The sequence below is a fragment of the Lampetra fluviatilis genome, chromosome 34, assembly GCF_964198595.1.
Source record: "Lampetra fluviatilis chromosome 34, kcLamFluv1.1, whole genome shotgun sequence".
Taxonomy (NCBI): domain Eukaryota; kingdom Metazoa; phylum Chordata; class Hyperoartia; order Petromyzontiformes; family Petromyzontidae; genus Lampetra; species Lampetra fluviatilis.
In genome coordinates, this window is record NC_136308.1 from 9986983 (window position 1) to 9998775 (window position 11793).

The window sequence follows — 11793 nt, forward strand, 5'->3', positions numbered from 1 at the left end:
CCACCCACCCCCTCGTGTGCCGTGTCGGTCTTTATAGGTGATCGCTAACAGCACTTGCCCCGACAGGCTGTTAAGGCTACACGGGGGATATTTGTCTTTGTTTTGTGGTGCGGTGCTCGTCTCATGTTTACATCGGAGCCACGTGTCAATTCCACATTCTCATGGCAACTCCGTTGCTTTGCATGACCGTCAGCCATCATGCCTTCTGCACGAGTCCACTTATTTTACTGAACAGTTTGAATGTTGTCTTTGACGTGCGTGTGTTCTGTAATCTGTGCACTCCTTCCGTCAATATCAAAGGAATTTCAAGGATGCATCTGTCGATGCTTTCTGGCACACCTTTCAGTTTTTGTTCGATTTTCTTGGTTGCTCACTGTCATATATCGATTTAGAACATTATAAATGGCACTTCAGATAAAATGAAAATGCAAATTATAACTAACATAAGAAGTCGTTAATACAAATACGTGGTAGTTTATACAAGAATCGAATACAAATGATAGTGGCGATTATCAGATAGTTAAATGTATTGGTAGCCTTCTGTGAATGAAACACTAAATTCAAAGTTTATGGAGGCTCATGGGTGATGTTTTGCATTATAATTATAATTAAGAACTAGTAATTCATGAGGAATGATTATAAGAATGGGAGGAAATATTAACAGTAGCATTTTTGATAAGTATAGGCAGACCTCACTTAACGTTCAAAATGCGTTCCTGGAAAAGTGAGCGCTAAACGAATCTGAGCTAATAGGGGTCATTCTACCATTGCTTATACGAGGATGCGTTCCAGACAGCGTATTTATTTCGTACAAAAACGTATGAGGGCTTTATTGGGGTATCAATAATAGCTCTAATAATACAGATGGTAAAAACATGTTTTATGTCTTATAACATCGGTAAGTATCATGTACTTTTCTATTGTAGTCCTACATGGTAGCGGTGGGGGACCTGCTGTGCTCATAATCCAGGACATTCTCAGATGTCAGTGATGCCACCCTCAGTCTAAACCTCTGTGGTGAGGTTTCTTTTAGGTGGAGCCTGAGACTCTCTCCTGGACTCGTGACTTCTCGCCTTGCTAACCGGGGGGGGGGGGGGGGGGGGGATGTGTAAAATCAATTTAAAAAAATCTTAATCGTGACCGCGAATCGTGATAATTTGGTTAACTCGCCTTACGTCGCTCTCATTGGCTACTTGCAAGTACTTTGTAGATAATTTAGATTTTGTTTTTGTAAACATGTTCTCAAGGACAAAGAGCGCGATAACGAATCGACGTTCTATGGGGTCGCGCTAAACGAGGTCTGCCTATAAAGTTCTATCCCACCGACTTTCAATGCGCACTGATCGTTCGCGCTGACGTAACCGTGACTCGCGACAATTGAATCGCGGTGGGAGGGTCTGGTTGGTTAAGAGCGTACGTCGCTCTCATTGGCTGAGCGAATGAAGGGGGCGGGTGCGTTTTCTCGGCCAGGACTGCTGCATGTTATCACTAATAAGTTCTTTATACAGGGTGCTTCAAAAAAATGAAAACACTTATATAGCAAAAAGTAATTAATTGGCGTTTTGTTAACGTGACAATTTTTTTACTGATTGGCCGTGTTGGGTGGTGGAGGGTTGCGAAACATTATACTTACGCGGTCTAACCCAAACACGTTTATTATTAACTTAAATAGGACTATCGTTTTTAATGGAAAAATAACGGATAATACACTGTAACATGATCACAAATGTACATTAAAAGCTTCAAAAAGTCAAAAAGTCTCCACTTCGCCATCATTGTCAACAAATGCCTGGAATCTTCTCCAGGTGGTCTCCAGAGCCCGGAGTTCACATTTCTTGTGGAATTGTTGCAATTTCTCAGAAGTGTTAAAACAAATTTGAAGCACCCTGAAAATGTTTTGATACAAAAATGCCTCCAGGATGAAGAGCACTACGGGGTCTCATGAAGCAAGGCTTGCCTGTATTTTGATCATTGTTGGTGTTATGGGTTTTATGCTGCCATGTGATGAGACTTCTACATCAGATCACGTGAAGACGCACGAGGGAGCTGGGGAAGGTTGCGTTATGTTGCCAGGGCCGAGTCCATGACCTGGGATAATCACGTCGTAGGCTTTGCTGGTGTGCCGGCATGTTGGTTAGTCGGTGCGAAGAAACTGGCACCGCCGTCGTTATTCAACGTTACCTGGAGGCTCCCCGTGTGGCTGATGAGTGAGATTCAGTGGAACATGCTGCGACCTTCGAGTACAAGTGGGCTTTTGTTCAGGCGTCCTCGAGTGACAGAGACGCGGAGCAAAAACGAGAAGGCAACAGATCGGTTCTACTGACCTCTGACGAGTTAATTCGATGATAACCATATCTGTGTTCTTGGTGAAGATCATGGCCAGAAGAACGAGAAAGTGGGCACGGGTTACACGTAGCCACCGCTGCCAAAGCGGCAGCATCGCCAAATAACATAGAGCATACATTGATCCAATATCCATAGCTATAAAGCTATTTTTCACAGATGTCCAATAGGGGCGGATAATAACGTTATAATAACAAACAATACAAAAACACGATATTCGTGCAAAGTACAAGAAAGACAAACAAATTACTGAACACATACAAATAAAACTCAACAAACCCCATCCGATCGGCAAAGCCCACTGAGTTATTAACTTATTTATCAGAAGCGACCTGGCCAAAAATGATTGCTCAACAAAATGGCCCATAATTTTTACATTTATAGCACCAAAATAATCTCAATAAATACATTTACAAAGAACTGCGTCAAGACATCCAGTACAGCGTGCACAAACATCGCACTGCAATCAACAACACGTACAAGTTGTACACACCACTGGTTCATGTAGAATGTTCCCTAGCTGCGAGAGTTGCAAAAGCTGTCCATTATTTGATCCTATGATGTTCATAATGTGTTCCAGTGCAACTGGGTGAAGCTCATTGTGGAATCGCGCTCGTACACAATACCGTGATCCATGTACAAAGTGTTTCACTTGCTTGTGGCTTAATATATTTGATATTTCAGTGTTGTGCAGTTGCTATGATTGTCAAATTGTTGACAATCAATCATACAACAATGTAACAACAAAAAAACCACACCCGCAATTTGGGAACGTGTGACATTAACATTTGATTTTTCATTCAACCATTTGGGGAGTGGTGTGCAGATGGGGGGTGGCCCAGTACGTGTTTGGATATAACACACGTCACTCATGGTGTGTGATGTACTGCCGCGTTTACACCGCACTGCGATAACCACTTTTCCACCGTGCAAACAAAGGTGCTATATATTTAATATTACCGTGGTTAGAATGACAAATATGACAGCGATGTAAAGATTATACATTTTAGTGTGGAGGAATATGCTGAGCCCTGCACGTTATTTGCCGATGTGGGTGGGGCAGGCGCCCTAGGGGGGTGAAGCGGTAGCATATCAACATAAGCGCACACCCATAGTTGCTATCGCAGCCACACGAATGTAAATGGGTACACGATATGGCAGGGAACAAAAGTAACTTCGGACTAAGGGTCCCTGTGTTGGCGACGGAGAGTCAAGCAGAATGTGGGAGACGTGTTGTTTATGGGTCACTCTTTCTCTCTGTTAATACTCGGACCGCCACCCACAACAACTCGGACAAAGGTTTTTAGGCCAAGCCACTCCAAGTTAGTTGGTCTGACTGTTTTCCTATGGTACACAGTTTAATGTCCTTGGAATACGTGGTGGTTCCCAGCAGAAGTACGAAAATGTCGGCGCCCAAGCGCTGTGGAAGGACCGTTTCTCGCTGGGAGTAAATTCTAAAGTTGATTGATTCGATCTTGACTTAAAGCTTTCGTAACTCTAGGAATTCATATTCTTGGGTCTTTTGGCAAAGTCACGTAGATAGTTGAAAGAAAATAACAAAAAACTACGATGTTTCGATCGCAACACAAGCGTTCGTCATCAGGAAGAAAAAAGAGGGGGACAGCTGCTGAGATAGACTGTTTTAAAGGTTTAATATCGGTATAGCCCAATGGTCATAAACGAAGTGGGCGGGACTAGTGATGTTAATGTGAGAGATTAGCATGTTAATGTAAGATCGGAGAGCGGCCTCCACGAGTGTGTGTGGAGGTGGCTATATTAATGTGAGAGATTAACATGTTAATGGAAGATCGCAGAGCAGCAACGTCGAGCTCGACAAGCGAAGTGGCTGTTTTAGTGTGGGAAATTTAACCTGTTAATGTAAAATCAGAGCCGAAAATAACTAACATCGGAAAGTGGTAGGATTGGAACATCACAGCCAGTCATGATTTCAACTGGTTGATAACGTCCTTCCAATGATTGTTCAGTGTATACCCAACTTCTCGATTGAAGGTGTGTCTGTGTCTGTATATGTGGATGATTTCATGAACGAATCTTTGTTGATAGCGAGTGGGTTTGCAAAGTACCTTCGTCTTAGAGAAATCAATTTCGTGTGAGCCCACATCATTAAAACAATGATCAGCCACGGCCGAGGTATTGGTCCTACCATGTTTCAGATCTGCCTTGTGTTCACGAACACTGTCCGAGACATATCGCTTAGTTTCCCCAATGTTACTACTGCCACAAACACAGCTTTGTTTGTAGCCGTCGGGGTATTGCATGTCAGGGATCACATCCTTCACAGATGGGATCAGATCACGAATTTTACGTACTGTGTTAAATCGAACCTGGATCTTGTGTTTGCTTATGATTTTGGATATATTTTTGGTGACCTGCTATGTATGGAAATAATTGGGTCCTCAGATGGTTCTTTCCCAACGGTTGGTGTGAAAGCTTTACGGATTGTGTAGTCTGAATATCCATCCATCTTGGGAGCTTGGTGGTCGTGTTTCTATTCACTGGCTAGGTGATGAGGGAATTCTTCTGGGCAGGACGGTGGTGGAAGTCTCGTTTTAGAAATGCATCCGTATGGGTGCCTTCCCTGTAGACAGTGTCGCATTGAGCCATATGGTCTTCTTTTGATTAAAATATCCAAGAATGGTAGCTTGCCATCCTTTTCCACCTCCATGGTGAATTTGATGGCTGGGTGTATGGAATTTATGTGGTTGAAGACTTGGTTCAGAGCTGGTCGGCCATGTGGCCAGATGACGAACGTGTCATCTACGTACATCTCAGGTAGGAGAGGACACCGAGGGAGAGAGTGAGAATGGCCGGGGGGGGGCGTCTTGTCGGACCTGCGGCCCGGCCAGGCGACATAGCAGAGAGTCGATCGACGATGGTGCATGAAGGTCTGCCCATGGCGAGGGCTGCTCTGGGCCGGGTCTCGCCGTGCCGGAAAGGCCTCGGGTGGCATCGCCTCCCTCAATTCCCCCCCATCCTGCTCGTGAAAACCTCATGTCGCGTCACATTCATTTTTTTACGTATTGCATTACACCACTATTAAATTTAGGCGTGGAAGATTGCTGAATTGGAAGTTTCTGTTCACGTTAAGTGAGTACACTTAACAACGGAGCAGACTGCAGTGCATTGTTTTATGTGGTGCAGATAATTTTTCGAATCCAGTCATTAGTATCCTTTTGCTCGCAAGCAAACACAACATCGAGATGATCTTCTGACATCAATCTTGCTGCGCCGGTCACGTCATCCGGATGTCCGACTTGAGACTCGCAAAACAAGTTTTATTCTCTAAGCTCAGTCAAGGAGTATGCTCAAGGGGAAGAAAAATAGGCTTCAAGGAGGTCCCCAAGGCCAACATGAACAAATGCAACTCTTGGGAGACTAAATTTCGATTTAAAGCTTTCGTGACTGCAGGGATTCATCTTCTTGGTTTTTTCGGTAAAGTCACGTAGAAGGAAAATAATAAAAAAAATGTTATATAATAAAATAATTCTCACGACGTTTCGGCAACAACGCAAGCAGCCATCCTCAGGTGAAGAATGAAACACCACCAAGCTTGGAGCGTATATTTAAGCTGGGTTGGAGGTGGAAGAAGAGCGCCTTGACAAAAGAATTTGCATATGAAGAGGAATTTAGCATATTTATGGGAAATGCGTAGGAGGTGGGCGGGGGGGGTTCAAAGTTATGCATTATGCAGGATTAACAGCATCAAAGGGAGGGGGTAGGGGCTAGCATTAACAAAGGGAGGGAATGTTAATAGTATGTAGAAGCAACGAAACTTGTCAATGGGAGAGCGCTGGTAGGAGACACGCAGCAGAGCAAATAATCCATTCCCTTTGGAGAACACAAGATACACAGTCAATGCCAGTGAGTGGACTACGGTCTGAAAGTCACCATAAACGTGAACACAATCAGTTAAGATCCGAAATGGTTTATTACGTCCTTCCAATGATTGCTGAGCCAGAATCCATCTTCTCGGTTGAAATTGTCTCTGTGTTTGTATATGTGGATCGCCTCATGAACGAATCTCTCATGGTAGCCAGATGGCTTGCAGAGAACCTCTGCCTTGGAGTAGTCAATGTCATGTGAGCCCACTGAATTGTAACGGTGATCTGCCACGGCTGAGGTGTTTGTCCTACCGTGTTTCAGGTCTGCTTTATGTTCACGGATGCGGTCCGAGACATGTCGTTTGGTTTCTCCAATGTAACTGCTACCACAGAGGCAACTTAGTTTGTAGACGCCAGGGTACTGTATGTCTGGAACCACGTCTTTTACAGACGGGACCAGATCACGGATTTTATGTACTGTGTTGAATCGGACCTGGATCTTGTGTTTAATCAGGATTTTGGAGATCTTTTTTGTGACCCCAGCAATGTAGGGTAAGGTGATGGTTTTGAAAGGCTCCTCAACAGGATCCTTCTTGCTGGTTGGAGTGATGGCTTTGCGGATTGTGTAGTCGGAGTAACCATTAGCCTTAAGAGCTTGGCGTACGTGTTTGAGTTCACTGACAATGTGTTCCTGGTCGGAGATGCATTGGGCTCTATGGTATAGAGTCTTGATGAGGGAGTTCTTCTGGGATGGATGGTGGTGGGAATCCGGTTTTACGTAAGCATCCGTGTGGGTGGCTTTCCTGTAGACAGAATGGCTCATTGAACCATCAGGTCTCCTTTTAATTAGGACATCCAAAAAGGGTAGCTTGCCATCTTTTTCGACTTCCATAGTGAATCTGATGGCTGGGTGTATGGAATTGATGTGGTCGAGGAATTGGTCTAGAGCAGGCGGGCCATGTGGCCAGATGACAAAAGTGTCATCTACGTACCTCTTCAACAAGCTCCGGGATAAGAAGGCTCAGCTAATCGAGTCTCTCACCTTTCTGAAGAGATGCCGCGACTCTAAGGTAATACCAATCGCATTTACACTAACCTCTGCTGCTGTAACTTCTTCTAATGCTAAACGAATTCTGTCTAGAACTAGCTTAGCTCTTATCTCAGAGAAAATCAGACTTACGCGCACCGAACTAGATCAGTTAGACAAGACAATCTACAAATCACACTTATCTTTGACTGCAACAATGTCTACATCGGATTGGGAACATGTAGACAATATGACTGCCTCTTCAGCTGCCGCTATGTCGACCAAATGTAAGGACAACTTGATTTCCAAATTCAACCGCCTCTCAAATAAGAGACTGGACCCACACACTAAAAAGCTAGACGTTAACAAAGTCGTAATTAATCGCAGTAACAGCTCTATTTCTGATCGTCTGAAATCCGTTTTAGCTAAAGGACTAAACTTTGCAGTCACACCTAGACACATACCAGTTAATGATATCATTGCCCGAGTAGATGTGACTCTCAAGGGCCTGAGTCACATCGCTGCAGACGTAGCAAGATATGAAATCGCTACAACCCTCAAAAACGCTAAGATGCCAGCTAGTAACATCAGCAAATATGAGCGTTTTGAATTAAAAAAGAGGGATGACATTGTCATCCTCTCAGCCGACAAAGGCAATGCCACTGTCATCATGGACAAAACAGAATACAACAACAAAATTCAAGAACTACTCAACGATGGCAGCTATACAAAAATAAAAAGAGACCCCACCAACAGCCTCGTCATTAAAACCAACAAAATAATTTCTGATTCAACCGCATTAATTGATCAAACCAAACAGTTCTCGTTGAAACCCTCTGTAGCCAGGCCACCAAGATTATATGGCTTGCCAAAGATACATGAAGAAGATACACCTCTTCGTCCCATTGTCTCTTCTATCAACTCCCCCACCTACAAACTGGCTCGTTTTTTGTCTGAAATCCTGCGGCCTTTCACTGGAAAAACCACCTCTGCGGTACTAAACTCTACTGACCTGGTATCGACAATCAAGGGAATTTCCCTGTCCCCAGACGACCTGCTTGTCAGTTTTGATGTGGTTTCCTTATTCACCAAAGATCCTGTACCTGACACCATCGCAATCATTGAAGACTTGGTTCATCAAGGATTGAATACTGGGATACCCCCCCTGGTGAGACACTGCTAACCCAATACATACTTCACCTGGAATGGAACTTTCTACAAACAAACTGAGGGCACCCCAATGGGCTCCCCCCTATCTCCGGTTGTAGCCAACGTTTTCATGGAGAAATTTGAGACTAACGCCATCCAGACTGCCACTCTACGCCCGACCTTATGGAAGAGGTACGTAGATGACACTTTTGTCATCTGGCCACATGGCCGGCCTGCTCTAGACCAATTCCTCGACCACATCAATTCCATACACCCAGCCATCAGATTCACCATGGAAGTCGAAAAAGATGGCAAGCTACCTTTTTTGGATGTCCTAATTTAAAGGAGACCTGTTGGTTCAATGAGCCATTCTGTCTACAGGAAAGCCACCCATACGGATGCTTACGTAAAACCGGATTCCCACCACCATCCATCCCAGAAGAACTCCCTCATCAAGACTCTATACCATAGAGCCCAATGCATCTCCGACCAGGAACACATTGTCAGTGAACTCAAACATGTACGCCAAGCTCTTAAGGCTAATGGTTACTCCGACTACACAATCCGCAAAGCCATCACTCCAACAATCAAGAAGGATCCTGTTGAGGAGCCTTTCAAAACCATCACCTTACCCTACATTTCTGGGGTCACAAAAAAGATCTCCAAAATCCTGATTAAACACAAGATCCAGGTCCGATTCAACACAGTACATAAAATCCGTGATCTGGTCCCGTCTGTAAAAGACGTGGTTCCAGACATACAGTACCCTGGCGTCTACAAACTAAGTTGCCTCTGTGGTAGCAGTTACATTGGAGAAACCAAACGACATGTCTCGGACCGCATCCGTGAACATAAAGCAGACCTGAAACACGGTAGGACAAACACCTCAGCCGTGACAGATCACTGTTACAATTCAGTGGGCTCACATGACAATGACTTCTCCAAGACAGAGGTTCTTTGCAAGCTATCTGGCTACCATGAGAGATTCGGTCATGAGGCGATCCACATATACAAATACAGAGACAATTTCAACCGAGAAGATGGATTCTGGCTCAGCAATCATTGGAAGGACGTAATAAACCATTTCGGATCTTAACTGATTGTGTTCACGTGTACAGTGAATTTCAGACCGCAGTCCACTCACTGGCATTGACTGTGTATCTTGTGTTCTCCACAGGAAATGGATTATTTGCTCCGCTGCGTGTCTCCTGCCACCGCTCTCCCATTGACATGTTTCGTTGCTTCTACATACTATTAACATTGCCTCCCTTTGTTAATGCTACCCCCTTCCACCTCCCTTTGATGTTGCTAATCCTGCATAATGCATGGGCATAATATGACTTTGAAACCCCCCCGCCCACCTCCTACGCATTTCCCATAAATATGCTAAATTCCTCTTCATAAGCAAATTCTTTTGTCAAGGCGCTCTTCTTCCACCTCCAACCCAGCTTAAATATACGCTCCAAGCTTGGTGGTGTTTCATTCTTCACCTGAGGACGGCTGCTTGCGTTGTAGCCGAAACGTTGTGAGAATTATTTTATTATGTTTTATTTTTATTATTTTATTATTTTCCTTCTTGGGAGACTGTTGCCGAGGATCGTTCCAGGTGGAGGAAGTATTCTGCCGCAACAATCTCAACACTTCAAAAGCCTACGATGATGACAGGAGAAACGAAAAATATCAAACTAAATTGTATTTTACCAGATAAGGCCCACTGAGCTATACAGCTCTTTGTCAGAAGCGATCTGGCCAAAAATGATAGCTTAACGAAGTAGCTTATCACGTGGAAATGTATAGCACCCAAATACTCCAAACGATGTTTCAAAATGTAGAGGGAAAAACCAGAGGATCCGGAGAAACATGCAGATGTCAGGGTCGGGATCGAGCCTACGATGTTCTGTATACCAGGTGAAGTCGTTAACATCTCTCAACCATGGGTGTGGCAGAAACAGCCGTGTGGTCGCAGACTAAATCAACAACCCAGGTTTACCTATCCTGCTAGGAAACACTAAGCTGCGACAGAATCCGCAAATCTCGGATCGGTCTCATCAGATGTCTTCGGACCCACAAAAACATTGAAGACAATGATCCTCGACTTCGAGTGATTGCCAATGAAAGGATGGCCAGGGGGGCGGCGACATGTCCTAGCATGAGCATTTTCACCACTCAATAGAGAGGTTCACGGTTCTAATCCAGAGGCCACCCCAATTGTCACCGTGGGCGAAATAACCATGGTAATACTACGTGCCGTCCGTTGCACATCCGACGTTAAAGATCCCCCGACGTCATTCGCAAGAGTAAGACCATTGTGTGGCAGTGTCAGAGTCCAAATTGATCAAAGTCGAAAATAATCTGGAAATTATTCAATTTGGGATTACGCATACCAACATCGCCCCCTACTGGCAGATTAATGCCCCAGGTCACTTGCACATGATACTCATCCTGGTCGCTTGAGTTCTCACCTGGTTAAACAAATGAAACTTAATTAAGTAAATAACTCCTATCGTTGCTACTGTCCAAACTGGCGATGCGCGTGTCCACTTCAGGAACACTGTCAGCAGAGCCCGATTATTCATTAAGGGACTCCCACAAGGATTAGTACTTGCTCCGGCATTTTTTAAAAATATATATTTAAGTGACCTCCCTGTCACCATCAACTAGAAATTGGGCTGCGCCGATGACTTGGCACTTGTCGTCCAAAGAAGGACCCAATCTGAGGTCCAAAACGACCTTTGCAAAGACCTGAAGAAACTCTAAACGTACTTCAAATACTGGAGGCACCACCCAAACCCAAGTAAAACTGCCATTACATCATTCCACCTGAACAATGTAAACACCGTCCAGAAACTGGCCATAACTTTCTGTGGCAAAGAGGTCCAACACGAGAAGTACACAAAATATTTTCGACAGCAGAAGCCTCACCTTCCATGGACACCTGCAGAATACTGCTGTAAAAACAAAATCACGAGTAAATTTTGTGCATAAACTGGCCGGAAAAACATGAGGAGCAAACGCAACGACGCTCCGGATGGCCACCATAGCACTAGTCTTCTCTGTGGCAGAATATTTAGTCTCAGCATGGAATAAAAGCATGTACACGAAGCTGATTGATACACAGCTAAAAACAGCCATGAGGATAATCTCAGGGATGTGAAAGAGCACACCGCTGCCATGGCTTCCGGTCCTCACAACCATCGCTCCTCCACAGCTCGGCTGTGATGCCGCGTGTGTGAGGGAGTACCGCAAGGCCATCTGAAATCCAAACCTCCCAAAAAACAAGGACATCTCCATTCCACCACCGCACAGGCTCAAATCCAGAAAACCTTTCTGGCAATATGCCAAAACCTCCAGGACAACAAGACCATCGAAGAACGATGGAGGTAAGCCTGGGCAAACACCAACATTCTGCAGAAATCTATCACCAGCGACCCC